Below are 20,032 nucleotides of genomic sequence, written 5' to 3' on the forward strand. Positions count from 1 at the left end.
TTTCTAGAAATAAAATTTCTAAATGAAAGGTTCTAATCTTTTTAATATTTTTGTTTCGTATTAACAATTTTGGGCTGGGCTTGGCGGCGCACATTTATAATCCCAGCATTTGGGAGGCTGAGACAGGAGGATCTCTGTTCATGGCCAGCCTCAGCTACTTAGTGAGGCGCTCTGCAACTCACTGAGACCCTGTTTCAAAATAAAGAATTAAAAAATAGTGCTGGGGGTGTAGTTCAGAGGTAGAATGTCCCTGGGCTCCACCCCCAGTACCACACACACACACACACACACACACACACACACACACACACACACACAAATATCTGGACTGAATCTGAGAGAATATCTACATGTTAAATACAGATCATGGGTATGGGCAACTCGAGTTGATGATCTAGTTATGTTTTCTAATGTAAAAAATCATAGAATGCACATTTCTCCTTCCTTAATTAGTAAGTTATTCTGGAACCATTGAAGTCATCTGTGTAGGACATAGAAATTGAAAGTGCGGCAAGGTCCTCAGAGACAGGAGAATTAGATTTTTATTCTGTAAGCTTATAAATTTTCATTGATTCTAACTGGTTATCTGGGGTGCATGCAAGTGGGGAGTTTCTCCAAATGAACACTAAATTTTAATTTTCCTCCTTTTCCTCTGTTTAGCTCAGGACATCTGGATCTGGCTTTTCTTATTGTAGTTAAGCTGAATATATGATATTGGGTGTTTCTGTCGTATATAACAGAGCCTTTCCTTCAAGTGAATCTGAAACTCTTCCAAAGTCAGAAGGAGGGAGGAAAAAAAACCCTGAAAGAAATCACTTGTTTGACTGTAATAATCTGCAGAAACTGGTTAAAGCATTAAACAAAAAATAAATGAATCAGATAGAACTAGTATGTCAGGAAAATAGAACATAAAATGCCTCTGGAATCTGTAGGATATTTTCTGGTACAAGGGGGTTTCTGAGTCACGGTTCATTTACAATGTCTGTTTCCTCACTCAGGGAAGGGTTTCTAATAGATTCAAGGAGACTCTAAGCCTTGCAAATGTCTTGCTCAAATAAAGGCAGCTCTGTGAGGGAAGAGATTTGTTCTGTTTATGGAGAAAACTTGCCAGTCATGTTTCACATTGTGTACCCTTCAGAACAACCGTCTTCTTTCACACCATGGTGGAGATGGAGGTTTGTACAATCGCGCCTTCGAGGTTTCTGATCAGAGGGGTCATGAGCCGTGACTTTTTTAGACTAACTGGAGATTGACCGCCAACTTGTTCCGGAAGTCGTGGTAGACTTAGAGAAATGTACCGCTAGTCAGATCAGAAGGACTTTGAAAGCCGTCCTGAAGTTTTACTACCATAAAATCAGATGGAAGGTTTAGCTGTGCCACTGAAAGGATGCGATTTTCAGCTTTTAAGCCAGAGCATCATGGTCTTTGCACGGTAGGAATTTGACGAAACCTCAGCAGTCTCGAAGATGCTTGTATTAGTTTTCGAGGTCAGACTAGGAAATTGAGTTCTTGAGCCAGTCCTACAGGAGGTGGTCTCCCAGAACAGTGAGTTTTTCTTTATTTCAATTGGAATAACTACAGGACTGTTGGGAAGATGATGAAATGTCCTGGACTTAAAGGAAGCTTTAAGCTTTTGACTATAAATTCTGGTGGAGGGTGAAGTGTACTTTTTTTTTTTTTGGCTTGTTTGCATCTTAGACTAAATCTCTGAGACCACTGGAAACCAACTAAATAGCTGGCCACATCAGAGAACATCTGTCTTCCACTTATATCCCAGGTTGGTTTAGGCTCAAGATTAAATATCATCTATTTGATAATTAACAATGGTCTAATTATGAAACATAATAAGGATTCTATGTCAGAAAAGAAGTACCCAAATATTTAGGAGACAGTTTAAATGGAGCTGAGAAAGATAGACTTTGTTTTTGTTTGGATGATGCCACTGAGCTTTGATAGGTCATGAGCCTCCCCCTGGACCTCAACTTCATCTGGAACATGATAGAGTTATATCTGGTGACACCCTCATGTCCCTGGCTAATGAAGAATATTAGGACCATGCTTAAAAATTCTCACTGTCAAAGATATTTAGAAAGAATTCCCATCCAGTGGCAAATCCGTCACGTGTTTCAATTATTTTTTCTATAGTTTCTTCACCTTCCAAAACAGGGAGAAATTTTTCTCTTCAGTGACACTAAATGTCTGCCAAGGATCCTATATAGTTTCTTCCTTACAGATGATCAGAGAAATTGGCAGTTGAGGGAACTATGACCATAGGCTCTCAGGAAACAAATTTATTTTTTTTTTGACGGATAAGAACTTCAGGCAAATCTGTCCTTCCCTGAAGTTCCAAGACATTGGTGGGCTTATGGAAGAAGACTTTTGCTGTTTTCCCTTTTCTGTTGATGCCTCTGTGTGTAAAGTTGATGCTTCTGTGTGCCTCCCTTTAAGAAACGTCTACCTTTTATTAATCAATGACATTGTAATAACATGTGGTGACCAGATTCACAGAGATCCTTGCTACTCATAAAGTGTGGCCTTCAGACAGTGTTAAAACCCCCAGGAGCTCATTAGAAATGTGGAATCCCAGGCCATACTCAGATTTACTAAATCAGACCTGCATTTTAGCAAGATCTCAGGAGATTTTTATGCATAGTACAGTTTAAAAAATACTATTAGAGTGTATCTATCATAGACTCATCCCAATTCAGTATTTCCTTTGCTTTCCAGACTATACTTAACAATAATAATGACAATGGTTATACTTATTGTGTGCCTTCTCTGAATTGTGCCAAGCCTCTTATTTTCAAGTTCCATAAGAATGGTGGCACTTCACATTACAGATAAAAACACAGGGATTCAGAGAGATAAAGTAATCTGTCAAAGGGTATGTGGTTGTGGATAGAGGGCTAAGATTTAGAGTGTGAATTTTCTGACTGTAGTCTGTGTGTTTCTCACTGGTCAGTGTTTCTTTCTGGGTCAGTTTTTTTTTTATAATACACACTAGTACAGTAGAATGCCTGGATAGTTGAATCTTTGCCAAAAGGTCAAATTTAATTTTTAAGGCTGCTGAGTATTTTTAAAAATAATTTAGTTTCTTTTTTTAAATTTTAGTTTCTTAGGACATAAAAGTGAGAATACTTTTTATTCCAGTAAATGACATAAATTCATTTCCATTGAAATGGATGTTATATGAAATGTTAGAAAAAGTTTCTGGGTCCTAAGTCAATAAAAAAGAAACCATCAAATCTAAATGTTATATCTGAGAACTTTTTTTTTCTCTTTTTAATTGCTTCACATTGGCATTAATTGTATTTCTGGTATAAACTCAGCACAATACTTTATTTTTTGCATATTCGATACTTAGCTTGGACTTGATTAGAATAAGCACCATTTAAAAAATGTAAATGCCTGTAATCCCAGTACTTGGGAAGCCTAGACATGAGGATTTCCATCAAGGCCAGACTCAGCAATTTAGTGAGACCTTGTTTCAAAATAAAAAGTAAATAGGCCTATTTACTTTTTACTATTTACTATTTACTTTTTTTTTACCTATTTACTTAAAAAATTTTTTTTACCTATTTACTTTTTACTATTTACTATTTACAAAATAAAAAGTAAATAGGTGTAGATCAGAGATAGAATGCTCCCTGGGTTCCATCCCCAGGACCCATCCTTTAACACACACACACACACACACACACACACACACACACACACACACACTCAGGAAAAATATCAATGTAAATGATGATGGTATCTATTTTCTGTTGTGAGAAAACATTATTCTTCAATATTATGCTAATTTCAGGTATATTCTAACATCATACAGTAGCACAGGTAATAAATGTAGTGAACATGAATAAAGTGTCAGCTATTACTCTCACTTTCAAATATGTAATTGAAAATATTTATTGGTAAAATGAACCTTATATACGCTTGTAATCCCCACGCTTGGGAGGCGGAGACAGGAGGATCGCACAGGTTCGAAGCCAGCTGTGCTGGCTTAAGAGACCCTGTTTCCAAATAAAAAAATATAAAATAGGTCTGGGAGTGTAGCCTGGAGGTAGAAGGGCTTCCAGGAACCCCAGTACCAGGAGTGCAAAATAAAACTTAGAACTTCTGTTTGTACAACGTAGATGATAATATCATGAGGCATAAATTGTCTTTTCTTAAGATGGTCTGGATTGCCGGGCATGGTGGCGCACACTTGTAATCCCCGCGCTTGGGAGGTGGAGACAGGAGGATCGCGCTGGTTCGGAGCCAGACTTGCTGGCTTAAGAGACCCTGTTTCCAAATAAAAAATTATAAAAAATAGGTCTGGGAGTGTAGCCCGGAGGTATAAGGGCTTTCAGGAACCCCAGTACCACACACACACACACACAAAAAAAAAAAAAAAAAAAAAAAAAAGATGGTCTGGATTATTTAAAAACAAATGCTCTATCCTGTACTCTGTGATTATTCTTCTTAAGAAGCCCAAACTCGTGCTTGGATTATTGTAGATGGTCTGTGTTAGAGATGAGAAGAGTTTAATCACATTCACTTATTTATTGATTCAGCTCCATCTTTTCCCCTCTAGAGGAGGTGATAACTTAGAAAATACCTGAGAATTTCTGAGTATGAGCAGTGACATTGTCCAACTTAATACAGAGAAGAACAATAAACATAAAGAAGAAAGAGTTTGAGACTTTAAAAAAGGCTGCAATCGATTGCTTGACCAAGCCAAAGAAAGGAACATCATTGTTGGTTACCCTAGGCTTTAAAAACAGGTTGAAGAAATGTCAGAAGGGAAGGAAGGGACCAAAGAAAAACCAGAAGGAAGATAGTATTGGGAAGCCTAGGAGCACACTTGAGCCATGCACACGATGTGCTAGAAGTGATAGGAATTGGACCTATTGCCACTGGACCACTGGCCACTGACCAGCTGGCAGATGAGGTTAGCAATGGACCTGGTGAGGAGGAAGCAGGAATGCATTCAGAAACACTCCCATGGCAAACAGCTCCCACATTCCCTGACAGTGTACCCAGGGAACTGAATCCTATCATGGTACAATTGAGCTCACAGAAATGGTCAGAGAAAAAGATAATCTCATCTTGAGAGGATCTTTCATAATAAATGATCAATATTAAAAGACATCAGAACCTAATAGTGTAGCCTTCAGAGAACTTGAAACCTTATCCTGCTTTACAGTTCTGGCAGATAAAAGAACTCCCCTTATTAGACCATGTCCCTCCCCTCAGGGAGTTCCCTAAACCTCATTCCAGCAGGACTGGGATTTGTCATGACTGTAGTGACTTCATAGGAAATGTGGTTACAAGAAAAATACTGCATGCCACCACCATTGCCAGTTCGGCCTACTACATTATTCTATGGAATGTTAAGATGCTTTATGGGAGAGAAAACACACCCTTCATTAAATTATGTTCAATGGAACATTTCAGAAATTATTTTATCTTCAAATCTCATCTTTACATACCTATTTCATTTCAAAGTGCATATTTCTTCCCAGTTAAAGCATCTTCATGTAACTTTTTAGAGACCACTTTATGCTAAAATGTCATGTTCTTCAGAATTATGTGCTTGGTTTGTAAGATTGCAAATTCTTCGTCTTTGAGAGAAATTGGAACTGAGAATGGAGTCACTCGGCAAGCCTACTCCTTGAAAATGATTCATAGTTAAATTAAAAGAGTGGGGCTCTCTTTTCCATTTTCACTACCTATAATTGCTTCCTTAGAGGAAACTGATGTGCGCTAGTTCAGCAAGTCAGGATCCATGAGGAAATGTGTTGGCTGTTTCCTTAATTGCTCAGATAGGAAGAAACCTCTGCTACAGTTTCTTCTTTTTCTTCCTTTTCAAGTTTTTTTTTAATAGTTTGAAATTCAGATCCATGGGTCCATCTGAGAATATCCAGCCCAACTTACTACGGGAGGTTATAGGTGTGGCAATGGTGGGTTTGCTGTAGTGGGACTCAGAAGCCAGGTCCCCCACTCCCCAGACCAGAGCTCTTTTTAAGTCATCCTTCCAGCTCTGAACTGCTGAACTACTGAGTTTTCCCAGTAGTAGTTGGTTGGTAGAGAGAACCATGAACTTGGGAAATGGGAGGCCTGGATTGGATGCTTGCTCGGGCGCCATCATTTTGGGTATTCATTATAAGAGGTGGATTAAATTTTGATGATTCTGTGGGTCACTTCTAGCCCTTAGTTTAGTTTCCTTAAGGATGTGTTGTGATGAATAAAGAGGATTGTGGGTGTGCTGAGACCGGAGGATGGCAGGTATAAGGCCAGCAATTTAGTGAGATTCTGTTTCAAAATAAAAAATAAAAAGAGATGGAGGTGTAGCTCAGAAGTAGAATGCCCCTGGGTTCAATCCCTATTTCCGACAGGGAGAAAGGGAGGGAAGGAAGGAAGGAGAGAAAGAGAGAGGGAGGGAGAGAGAAGGGGGCAGACAATTCCCATGTGTCTTGAGAGGGAAAGAGATGTGATTGCTAGGGTGCTTCTGTTTCTGGCTTTAGTGGATGGGTGCTGGGTGGCCTCTCTGTGATACTTACTCTGCTGACATTTTGAGTTCAGGACATTAACATGGTGCTACTTTGCATTTAGAGCCAGAATTCTTACACTTGTCCTCAAGTAATGATCCTGAAAACTAAAGTGAGAATACACATCATCCATTCACTTGTGCCTTTTGTCCTTCTAATAAATATTGTGATTCTTTACGTACAAGTAGCTAGTTTCTGCTTACAAGTGATAGGGTTAAAATAAATATCGGCCAGGCGTGGTGGCGCACACCTGTAATCCCAGTGCTTGGGAGGTTGAGACAGGAGGATCATACAGGTTCGAAGCCAGCCTCAGCTACTTAGTGAGGCTCTCAGCAACTGAGTGAGACCCTGTTTCCAAATGAAGTATAAAATAGGTCTGGGAGCATAGCCCAGAGGTAGAAAAGCCCCTGGGTTGTATCCCCAGTACCACCAATAAAATAAAATAAATATCAGAAGTGAGAAATGCTCATGCACCAATTTGATGCTCTTGATAGTCACCTGAACACTTGTTTAAGAAAGCCTTCTTCTTCTTCTCACTGGTGAATTGCCAATAGAATTTTCTGAATTATTCTGCCATTGTCTCTTGTCACCTGCTTTAGATAATCGTGGTGTCAGAGGCCTCCAGCCCCCTCCCATCACTCGACAAGCAGAAACTGCTGGCCACCTCTCCAGTCCTCATGGGGTCTCTGGTCTCCCAGCCCCTACAGGATCTCTGCTTGGCTACTTTGGAATATTCCCTGCTACTGAGCACAGAACCAACTTTTCCCAGTGTTGTCACTAATATTCCTGTGACTTCTACTGGTTCTGTAATTTTATTGTAACCATAAATATCTTCGAGAGAACAAACCTGCCATTATTTTTCTAAAATATTTCAAATAAAGCACAGTGTTTGTTAAAGCCACTGTCGTTTTCTGATCATGAATAAAGTACAACAGTGCTTAGTAGTAGATAGTATTTTGGGAGCTGAAATTCAATGATCACTGAACTGAACAGTTTCAACTTTTTAAAGAGAAAATCTCTGACCCAAACTGAGAGGTTGCTCCAATCCTTTGAAAAGCCATGGTTGGTTTGCAGTCAAACCAAGATTAGTGGCAATGCTATGCATGTTAGTTACATCCCATCGCTGGGATGATAATGTTTCCTCTGTGTTGCAACCCAATCCAGACCTTTCCTCTTATCCTTTTAAAGTCAGACATTATCACAGTTAATATTTAAGAAGGGATTTTTACTAGGAATCGATGAGACATTTTGGCATTTACCTTGATTTGCTTTGGAAGATGTTTATTTTTCTTGTCAGCTGCTGGGGAAGGAGCCTGCTGGGAAGGCTGATAGACCGCAGCTGTCAGGCACATTGTCTAGTAGTATTGGATGGCATGCCCTTGATATTGCCAAAGGAGTGTCACAGAAGCTAAGTGAGAGGCACGGGAGTCTGATCTTCCTTTTTGTGGAAAGCAGCATGGTTTTTCAAGAGTCAGATGAACATAACTTAGGGGATTTCTTTCCTATAATTTTTTTTTGTGTGTGTGGTACTGGGGTTCCTGGAAGCCCTTCTACCTCCGGGCTACACTCCCAGACCTATTTTATACTTTTTTTATATTTGGAAATAGGATCTCTTAAGCCAGCGTGGCTGGCTTTGTACCTGCATGATCCTCCAGTCTCCACCTCCCAAGCTCAGGGATTACAAGCGTGCACCACCATGCCCGGCTCCTATCAATTTTTATGTAAAATTTGTATGGGTGGCACATCTGGGCTTGACGCCTTTGGGAGTTTTGATATTTTATAGAGAGCATCACTCTATGTCACAATGCCAGCTGCAGTGACAATATTGACTTGGAACAGTGCAGTCCTGTCACAGTGCAGATGTCAGGACACCACATGGACACCTCCTCTGCAGTGTCCTCTCCTAGTTGGGAGAGAAATTCATAGCACAGGTTATCCTTGGGTTTTAATTTCAAGTTGAACCCATGATAAAGCGATGTTCTTTGAAGAAGGATTTCTCTACAACATGAAAGGTTTAACAAGTCTGAGAAAGTTGCTTTTAAAAACCTTCCTAGCCAGGTGTGGTGGCACAGGCTTGTAATCCCAGCATTTGGGAGGCTGAGACAGGAGGATCATGGTTCACAGACCGCCTCAACTACTTAGTGAGGCCCTCTGCAACTTAGTGAGACCCTGTTTCAAAATAAAGAATAAAAAAATAGGGAAGTGATATAGCATATAGCTTGGAGGTCAAATGCCCCTGGGTTCCATCCCCAGACCCGCAAAACAACAACAACAACAACAACAACAACAACAACAAACAACAACAACACCTTCCTGTTTGCTGTTAGTTTGGGACCTGGATTCTTTGTAGAGCAGTATCTTTTTTCTATGTTGTTGTATGACAATCTTTTTCTTAATCCTTAGAGAGAAAAGAGCTTTGCCAAACTTTCTTTTTTATTTCTTTCTGGCAATACTGTCTTTTGGAAAATGAAAATTGCTCAGTTTCTCTTACTAAAGTCTTCAGAGATTTATATGTAGTTTAGGGACTTCATCCTGAAAAAAAATGAAGCACCTTTTACATTTTTTTTAGAAGATGGAAATGAAAGTCTACCAGCTAGAACTTCTATGGTGATATACACATATACATATATAAACATTAGTTCATATAGAGATAGCAAGCTTACTAAAGTCAGTAGAGGAGAGTGGGCAGAATTATACTTGTGATTCATTGCTATTATTCATTTGATCTAAATAGAAGACTAAGTAAGCATTTTACATTTTTGTGAGTCACACGTAAGCCCTTTAATTTTTCCTAATAATTAGACAACTCTGAAGACAATAAAATCATAGCAATGTTTTGCATTGTCAATCATTTTGTCCTAAAATAACTATTTTGTGAGTTCATTAAGAATGTTTCAAGAATTCTAAGTAGCCTGGACATAATAAAAGAGAAAAGGAGGCTCCGTCTCAAGAGGGGGCAATGAATGCGACTGGCAGATCCTAGATTGTGATGTAATGTCTTTTCACTCCTACACAGACTTGCACAACTCTTAGATGTAGAAGAGAAGCATCAAAAGCCCGCTCTTATTTCTCCAGCACTTCTCTTCTCTGACAAGTGTTCCTCATACTCTGTTTTGCAGAAATCATGGTGTCTCAATCTCTAGGGGGAAAAGTTGAAATATTGTTCCTGCCTTCCTTCAGTGCCCTTCCTTAGGAGTGGGCATCGGTATACAAAGGGCACAATAAATGAGGACCGCTCCCCTAAGCTGTCAGAGGTCATGCAATGAGACGCAAAACAAAGTTGGGCTTTGTTCCATCACACTGTCATCCAAGAAGGGGTACCTGATGTGCGACAAATGTGTCATATTTTAAAAACTCCCAAACAAAAAGGCCAGTCTCCGCTCTGTGAAGTTCTCCAAGAGTATTAGAAAACAAATGAATGCAAATATAATCCAGGCTGCAGTGCAATTTTAGCATAGTTGTTTTGTCCCAGCACTTTTCCTGATGGCCATTCTCTGGATAATCTTTGTGCTAAGCCATTTTGGATTTCGCCTGGGACACTGATGTCAGATTGGTGTGTCTTTATGAGCATGGAAAATAAACGTGGAAAGTGATTTATTGTTGCTCTCTGAAAGCTCTTCAGTTTCTGATTTCTAAAGCAAATTAAGCCCCAGATCATTTAAGTAGCTGCAATATCAGTGAATGACAAAAATAAAGGCATTTAAATTTGACTCTATATACATATACCACAGAAGAGAAGAAAGGTTGTATAGTGGTTTAGGAAATTCACAACAGTTCCAATTTTCTAACTTTATGTTACTTTCCTCCAAGTTGTTTTAAAATTATAATCACCCACCTAGTTACAATGGGATGATTCCAAAAGGAAAAATTGCTATCTAATTCCAATGGTATTGGTTGTGGTCAATAAAAAAAAAAAAAATAGCCCTTTCCAGCACTGCTTGCTAAAGTCATGGGGGTACAGTTGTAAGCATTAGAAAATGTGTAGCTGAAAAGTCGTTTTTGCAACACATCTGTTTGGAATGCAAACATATTTAAAATAAGTGAAAAATAAAATACTGCATCACATAAAAAGCAGGTTTAAAGCAGATGAAATCTTGACCTGTAGGTGTCATGAATGGAGGGTTTTAAAAATATACTATTTGTGTCATGAATGGAGGGTTTGGAGTTAGATAGATTAGGGAAAATATTTTTGAAATTAGATTTATTTAAAACTGATAGATAAAATTACATATTTATGAGATATCATGTGGTGTTCTGATACAGCTTAACAGTGTACAATGTTTAAATCGGATTAAGCACATCTATCTCCTCAAGCATTTGCCATTTCCTTATGGTAAAATCATTCAAAAATTTTTCTTCTAGTTTTTTGAAATATATAGTACATTATCATTATCTATAGTTACTCTATGGTGGAATCATAGTTTCAGAACTTCTTACTCCTAGTTAACTATAACTTTGTACCCATTGAGTAACCTTTCTGCACCCAACTCCTCCCCTACTTCCCCCGAGCCTCTGCAAACCACCATTCTTCTCTCAACTTCTATAAGATCAACTTTTTTATATTCAACACATGAGTGAGATCATGCAGTACTTGTCTTTCCATGCCTGGCTTTTTTCACTTAACATAATTATCTCCATTTTTAATCATGTTGTCACAAATGATAGGATTCATGGTCAAATAGTATTCCATCATGTCTATGTACCACAGCCTTTAATCCATTCATTGTTTTTTCCCATTTATTTTTATTATCTGGTTATTGTGAATAAATGCAGTGAACATGGGAGTGCAGATGTCTCTTTGACATGTTGATTTTATTTCCTTTAGGTATATGCACAATAATAGAATTGCTGGTTCATATGATAGTTCTACTTTTAATTTTTTGAGAAGTCTCCATATATCTTCCACAATGGCTATACCACTTTATATTTCCACCAGGAGTGTTCAAGGGTTCCTTTTTCTCTACATACTCCCTAGCACTTGTTATCTTTAATCTTTTGCAAAATGGTCATTCATTTTTTTAATTGTATTAGTGCATTGTAATTATACATCATAGTAGAATTCAAAGTGATAGAAAATCCATGCACAGAGCACTTGTTGTGAGTTTCCCTTCAGGTTTTATCCTGCTCCCTCCGCATCCCCAAATATAACATTGACATTGATACAGATAACTTCAAAGATGAGCCAAAGATTATCTGAATTGTTTTCATCATCAGTTCTCCCCTTTCACCTCAACATCTGTCCCCAAATCATCTTCCATGATTCTACTAGTACATACTCCCCCTATCCAAAGTCCTCCTTGCTTCCTAGTTTCTATCTAGCTTCCACATATGATGGAAACATGATCCTTCACTTTTTGTAACTGGCTAATCTTACATAGAATAATATTCCCAAGTTCTATTCATGACATATTTGTATTCTTTTTATGGCTGAGTAAAATTCTATTGTATGTATGTACCATAATTTTATAATCCATTAATCTGTTGACAAACACTTAGGCTGGGTCATTCTACTTTTAAGCTACACCCCCAAGCCCTATTTTTATGCAAGCCTCACTGAGTTGCTGAAGCTGGTTTTGAACCTGTGATTCTCCTGTCTCAGCCTCCCAAGTACTGGGATTGCAGGCGTGCACCACTATACCTGGCTAACAAAAATTATTTCTAAATTCCGGAAGGGATATGGATTCATAAATTAAAAGGATTCCTTTTGGCTTTCTCAAGTTAGTAGATGAGGTAGGGTAAACCAGCAGCAGATAATTTGTGATTATTGATGTAAAGCAGAAAGGACATGGTGAGAGCCACCCTTTGCAGATCAGGCCTCAGATATGTGAGATAATATTTATCCAACTTCACAGATTGTTACTCAGAGAGTTTAAGTGATTCATTCAAACCTAGGCTATTGTAATTTTCCTCTTTGAGGGACATCTAAAGCTATGTTATTTTGTTAGGTCCATGAGTTTGCCATTTAATATATGTGGACATCACAACATTCTTAAGTGCTTATTTCACTTAAACCCCATGCTAAGTACAAGGAGGCTGGGGTTCCGTATTCACCTGTTGTTGAATATTACTGTCCTCACATTAGGTGTTACTGAACATATTTTACCTATATAATTTCTTTTAGTAATTACAAAATCCTTTTTAAAAAGTGTTGTTCTCCTGTTTTTTAGCAGATGAACACAAAACTGAGGCCCAGCCTGGCTAAATTACTTGCCAGAGGCCAGTGGTGAGCGTACAGCCAACCAAGATTAAAATAAAACAAAACACTCTGCTTCTATCCATAGGTCCTACTCTTTTTATTATTTCTCAAGTCTTCCTGAGAAACACAAATAGGGCTGTGGTTGATAATTTTGAAGTTTCTATTACCAGACTAGACAAAAACCCTTAGAAACACATACAAAGAAAAGTAAACCATCAAGACCTTCTCTTTGGGGATCCGGAGTAATTTCTTAGGACTCTAAATCAGGACTCTGTTCTTTGACTTGTTAGGGGTTTTCCTTTATTGCATATTAATTCCTATTCCCTGTGGTATGAGAAATCTAAGCAGCAGGAAAGGCTGTCTGGCTCAGTGCACTGGGTTGCTATTTAGTCTGGCTGTTTCCGACCTCGCATGTCGATTGATTATCCTGCCTATCACGTGTTGACGTATTTTGCTTGCTGTACTGATTATACATTGGGAGTGCTAATTCTTTTATTGGTTAGAGTTCAAAGGTGCTCATCTGTCAGCAAAAAGTCTCTCATTTCATGACATGCTTGGCCTCCTCTTATATCTGTCATTTTTATACTGTTCTCAGAGGTTTTCCTCTTATTTCTGGTCCTAGTTCAATAGCAAAGATCTTGAAGGATTTTCCTTTGTAGTGGGCTATTTTGTACTGTTTTGGAGGCAGGTTCTGCTCTTTGAAGATATGCAGAATATTGGCATTTCACAGACTCTTACTGAAGCAATGGAAATCACACTATATTTTTCTCTTTGATTTTAACAACTCTGTTGGTGCCAATCTTCAAATCTTGGAATTTTCCCAAACATAGTCAATTTCTAAAACCAATAAATGGGTAGATCCAAAATTGGATTTTACATGTCAGTGTCATAGCTTTCTTACTTACCATTAGGAAATGGAATCCCAAGAAGAATAGTATGAAGAATAGTGATCTGACTATAACAACATAAAGGCCACTTAATATGCAAATGTCTTTGTCAGTGCATCTATAGAATGTAGATATATAACTATTTCCATAAAGATATATTTCAATGTATAATTATATATATATATATATATATATATATATATATATATATATATACTGGTGTGTGTGTATACATACACACACACAAACACATACACACATATTTCCTATCCTAATTTTGAGCTGGTATCAAAGTAGAAATATTCTCAAAAGTCATTATTTTGAATTACACCTGATGAAGTATTTTGCAATTGTTTTGAAGTATGTCCGAAGAATATTCTTTTTGAGAAGACTGTCAACATGTCAATAGTACAGTTTTTTGTGTTTTTAATTTTAATTTGTATTTTTCTTATCCATTACATTTTGAAGCCAACCAAAATAATAAAACGAGTGTTGTAGTGATGATAGATCACAAAAATCATCTTCATAAAATGGTAAAATGATCTTTGATTGCTAGCTTTTGCTTTAGGTTTTTATGATGTATTGCCATGTGTTCCTTTAACTTTCACATACACTATGCATACATTCTCATTTAGAGAAGTAGATGAGTTGTCTGGACTAGGTTTCCAGAGGGAGAGAAGCAGAGGCAAGGAGTCGTCAGCCTCCTGTTGGAAAAGGAAGAGACAGGAATTTTGCCAAATTTTAGTGAGTTCGTTTGTCTTTTTATAGTTTGGGTACTGTAAATGGCAGGAGGTGATGAAACCTTAGAATAACCTGAAACAGAAAGATGTCAGAAAGATGTGGGCCCAAGTAGATTGGGTGAACTAAGGTGAGAAACACAGCCTCTCTTAATCTTCTCTTTTAAACCTATTGAATAGGACGATTACCTATTTATAGAATAGGTGGGGGAGATTAAATATGATAATGAGGGAAAATGCATAGCAGAGTGTCAGTTCAGCACATAGTAGGGATTCACTAAAAGCTAAAGCTTTATTGCATTCTTTCTGTCTTCTAATTGATCCTATCCAAGCCATTGCTATTCAGTGAACTAACAATGTCTTCTTCATTAGTCTCCAGTGGCTTTTCTTGAATATATAGGAATACAGCATTATGCTTATTATTGTCCGGAGAAACCTATATAGTGTGACTTTTTCTAAGAATTTACTTTCACAATCACACAGAGATTGATGAACTCATAAAATATGAGCTAGAAGACACCCTAAGGGCTCTCTGAATTCAGTCATTTTATAGATGAGGAAATAGATTATCAGAGAGATGAAAAGACTTGTTCAGAATTTCATAGTTAATTAGTGACAACAGTACTAGGGTTGGAGTTGGCTTTCTCGTAGCCTGATCTATGATTCTTATTGGTCCATGTTTCTGCTTTGGGAAATAAAGATTATGGTTGCATAGTCTAAGGGTTGTCAGGATAGCCATCCCAAAATGTTATAGTCAATAATGTAGCCTTTAAAGGACATATGGCTAATTGGGAAGAAACTCTGAGTGTATGTGTGTGGTATAATTATTGAGTGAATAAGATTGCAGTGTAGATGTCTGTGTGGTGGTGATGACCCATGGCTAGTGGTGAACTCTCCATAAGTGACCCTGTAATCTTTACCATTTTTTACTGTCTTCTCCCAGTCTGATAGAATTATTTGACATATTCTTATTCTTACACAAAATTTTCTGTAAATGCAATTTACTCCCATTCTTACCCATGCCCAGTCTGATTCATTTATATATAATACTCTAATATAAGAATTTTGGGGGGGGACACTCCTGAGATAAATGGCTAACATTTTTCTCTTATATTTATATGATTCTGAGATTTCGGAAATGAGGAGGGTATAGTTAGGTACTCAAAGCACTGGAAGTTAGATAATAGTAAAAGCATTAAAAAGGACCAAATAGATGTATTCTTTGTTGCAAGTACATAGCCATGTTTCTGAATATGGCTGTTTTTTAGTTTTATTGATTAATATGGCACTCCTCATTTTATCTGTATTGATCTGAACCATTCCTAGAGGCCAACAAGAGTTACTGAACAGGGTTTCTATAAAGCCCTGTTTCTTTCCACTCCACAACCCATAAACTTATACAACAACAAAAAAATCTGAATAAGTCAAAGACCCCAACATGATTAAATTAAGTAGTACTGCACTCTTTTGATAGTTTCCATTACTTCAACATATAAAGTTTATTATGCATATCTAGGTCTAACAGTGATACTGTTTATATGTTAGGAAAAAATTCTATAATTGCACCAGTTATGCCTTTCAGAAGCATAAGGTTTTTTTAAACCTTTGTGGTTTAAAAGAGAGAGAGAGAGAGAGAGAGAGAGAGAGAGAGAGAGAGAGAGAGAAAGAGAAAGAGAGAATTAGACAATAGAGAAAAAGCCTTTTGACCATATTGTGTAGCAGAGCAAGAGAACATTAGAAAATCTGTGACCCACAAGTGTTCATAAACTTTTATCTTCCCCTGGGAGAAGCCAGAGTGGCCATTCCACTGTGGTATAACTCTGGGTGTTCATTAAAAATTCATTCAGGGCTAAATCATATCACCGAACAATGAGTATGAAGGCCCAGGTCTGCGTGTCAAAGAGAGGAGGCCATATCAGGGCCCCATTGCTTTATTTAGCAGGGTCTGTGTCAAGCAGACAAGGGAATGGGAGGTTTCCTTGGAGGCCTTTGTGAAGGCCTGTGCTTCTTCTGGGGGCTCGATTAGAATAATCAGAGAGGCCTTGGGAAATTCACACGGTTTTGGTGGTGCTGCGATCCATCATCATCCATCATACTTGTGCTCTGGGTGACTGGGGAGCCAAATACCAGGCCGGTGGGGTGGCCAGAGCCCTTCTCTGCATGGAGATTTCTAGTCTGCAGGGCAGGGATCCAGAAAGCCTGGCAGTGAGAGGGACAAGGAGGCTGCAGGGGAACTAACCCCTGGATGCGCTTGACTTGGAGGCTTCCCCCTCTAGAGTGCCCATAAGCAGCAGCCTGGGAACAGGAAGTAACTGCACTGTATTTTGAAAATTTGGGGGGATCATTTGGTTTGGCTTTTCTCAGTTTAATTCATGTTTTTCTGGGTTCACTTGAAGTTTGTTGCAACTTAATTTCACCTTACGTTTGTTTGTTGCTAGCCTTAGTATACATACACACATGTAATATATTAATTGATTATTTAGTTTTCTGGATTGTTGTTTGTCCTCTCCATTGTGAAATGTCCTTTATAATTTCAGTAAAGCAAGACTTGTGTGTCATTGCCTGTGTCTCTCTGTGTCTATGTGTATGTGTTTTGCACTGAGGCAATGGATAAAACCCTCCTTACACATTCCTTATATACTTAGTAACATTTTTACAATTTTTTAACCTAGGGAGTAATGTATTTCCTGGTTATTTTTTATTTTTTTTAGCTTTTAACATGGATTTATTTTATTAAGATTTTCAAACTTTGGCCTTTCGAGATTTTTAAAATATAAGTTGGTGATTATAGCCATATAGCACACTGAGGTGTAGTATGATAGGAAACACATTTGCAGAGGACCTGGTGCATCTCCCCAGATCCCACCCATTCCCTCCTCTCCCCACACACAACACTGAAGTTGGTAGTGGTAGCTTCACGAATGTATATAGGTTCTTGGTTATTATTTTTAAAAAGTGTTTCAAGATGTCCAAATTAGGAGAATAGGGTGTAGTTCTAGAGAAAAGCATCTCTTACAGAAGGCTCTCAGAGCCAGCCTGCCATAGTCCTGCGTAAGACTTGCCTGTGAAGAAAATGGCGGATTCCCTGGTAACTCTCAGTTCCCAGGCGAAGAAATTTGGCAGCCAAATATGCAAATTTTTATCCATCTTCCATGTTTGTTTTTCCTCAGGAAACTAGGGACAGAGTAAAATATAAATGTATGTACACATTATAACAAACTTGTAAATCCAAAATATATAATATTGCTCAGCTAAAATAATATACTTAAAACTTACTTTTCTGTTTCAGAGGACTAAAAGAATTGCTAGATTTCAAAAGCCAAAGTAAAAAAGAAGTTTTTTATTTGATTAATGTCTTGATCACTCAGGCCAATATAAATTAATATAGAGCCCTTGCTATCTTATTTTTATTATATTATGTTTTATTTTACTTTATTTACTTTTGATGGCTATCAAATAATAAACACATGCCTTCCTTAAAAGGGATTTATATTATTCTTTCCTTGGATGGTACAAATAAGTCCATAAATAAATAATTGACGTATAGTTCATTCTTCTTTCTTTTATATTTCTTAAAAATGAAAATCCAAAGTAGAATGCCTAGAAATATATTGAAATTCGACAGGATTTGCTTTATGTGTATAGGAGAAAATATGACTTGTAAAAAAGGGAAGTACAAAAAACTGTGTATGTGTGTGTGTGTGTGTGTGTGTGTGTGTGTGTGTATGTTCCATGGAGGTATTTTTATTGGTATGTATTGCACCTGTTACAATGAGACTCCTGGGATGTTGGACCCAAATTACAATAATCATAAATAATGATGAACAATTATAAATACAACCAAACTCTTGCCTCTCCCTGTTTTTCTTTTTCTCTCTCCCCAATAAATAAATGAATAATACCAAATAGATAAATTTGGGGAAGGAGACACATGGGCTAGGGGAGGGGTGGACCGAAGAACCACCCCTGTGCGCTCTGGGGATTGAGAGTTCTGGAGGGAGGATGAGCAGAAAAGAGCAGTGTATGGTGGGTGTTGATTTTGCAAGAAGTTGAATTCCATAAACTTACTTGATGAGTATTTTGAATTATTTTAATAAAGAACACTTACTGGCATTACAATTTTCTTCCTCAAAGTTTGGAACAAAGTTACATAAAAGGTGAATTTAGCTTGATAAATTTCTATTAAAACTATCGAGAGGAGTGATTTTGGAGCCTTTCCCTAAAGATTCCATCTCAATCATTGCAGAACAAGAAGGGGATGTATTGTTAGGAGCATTTTGTGAATGAAGGCCCTGAGCCAGGAAAACTGAGCTGTATTGAACAATTTAAAGTGTAGGAGCATAAGGTAGTCAACACTGAAAAGCATAATTACTAAGCTGAAGGAATCAGGCTTGTTAAGAAGTCCTTAATCAATGAGATTTATTTTATCTTTACTCCCTCACCATGTTTTCTCAATTTTACTTCCTAAATTTATTTAGGAAGTAAATATATTTATTTATTTGTTTGTTTGTTTGTTCTCTGAATTTTACTTTACAAAATTTATTTTTTAAACCTTCCTGATCTCTCCTAGGAGCTGTTGACAGCTTCTGACTGGTCTCTCCTTCTTAAACTGCTTCTCTTCTTTGAATGAGAGTGATTATCTTAAATCACGGCTCTGATCTTCACATTCTCCCTTCTAAGACCTTTCCTTGGAACTGTACTCATAATAGGAGAAAGCCTGAACTCCAGAGTAGAGTGCAGGCCAAGTGGTGATTACTTGGCTTCTCCCTCGTCTTTCATGCATCACTCTACTGTCTTCCCCATTATAAATCAAGCTATACTGAGAAATGCTTATTCTCATGCACCTGATAAGCTATTTCACACTTTCATACCTTGAAATATATCCTTTCTTCTACCTGACATGATCCTTTCCTTATATTTTCTCTGGGAAGCTCCTCTGGAATGATCTTTATTCTTTAACTTAATCTGCCCTTCTTAGGTATTCCTACCTCTGGGAGAATTTTCCTAACCAGACAGAATTCTTCTCTTCTTTACATCTTATACAGATGGTTGGTTATAGGCACTATCAAGTATTTGCATATCTCCCCTCTCTGTTAGAAGGTAAGAGTGTGGCCAGTCACTGACTAGAGTCCAGTATCTGTGTTCAAATGCATATTGAAAGGGTGGAACAGTTAATAGTCAAAACTTTTGACATGGTTTTATCTTAATCCAAAGAAATGGTGTTGTTAAATTGGGGGGAGGATTTCCAGGTATGATATAGGTTGGTCAGGCATATATTTTTTGGATAAGGAGACCCAGCTCAAGGCAGTCCCAAGCCTACCACATCCATGAGGCCGGAGGGGAGGGAGAGAGTGTGTATCACGTGGTGTCTGGGCTTTGGCAGAATGGAGACATCAGCACTGATGGTGCCCAGATCCCCGCACTTAGCAGCAGACCCCATAGGTTATTAAAGCTGAGAGCCTATCTAGGAAGATTAGCTGCAGGAAGTGCTTTAACCACATAGCAAACAGGCAGTTGCTTGATTAGTGGCTCAGACATGCTATGGCCCCGTGGTGTTGGGTTTCCATCTGGACCATTACTTGGATATTTGAGATCTGGAGCTTTGGTTCTAGCCTGACCTTGCATTTGATTTCTAAATCTATACTCCAGCAATGGGCCTTTGGTTGCTTCTGCACACTG

At 38.0% G+C, this 20,032-nt stretch overlaps 1 protein-coding gene across 7 annotated transcripts in view; it reads left to right on the plus strand.

The window, feature by feature from the left end:
* The window catches only part of MECOM (MDS1 and EVI1 complex locus), a gene marked incomplete at both ends in the record, with an annotated part of 591,781 nt that overhangs the window by 248,205 nt on the left and 323,544 nt on the right, over positions 1-20,032 (plus strand). Inside the window, one exon of one of the 7 annotated variants that reach the window (XM_080695476.1) lies at positions 1,467-1,545. The exons of the other annotated variants lie outside the window; for them this stretch is intronic. Of the gene's footprint in view, positions 1-1,466; positions 1,546-20,032 lie in introns of those variants that run through there. 7 annotated transcript variants of the gene reach the window in all.

Source organism: Muscardinus avellanarius (genome assembly GCF_963383645.1).
Source record: "Muscardinus avellanarius genome assembly, chromosome: 5".
NCBI classification, from domain to species: Eukaryota; Metazoa; Chordata; class Mammalia; order Rodentia; family Gliridae; genus Muscardinus; species Muscardinus avellanarius.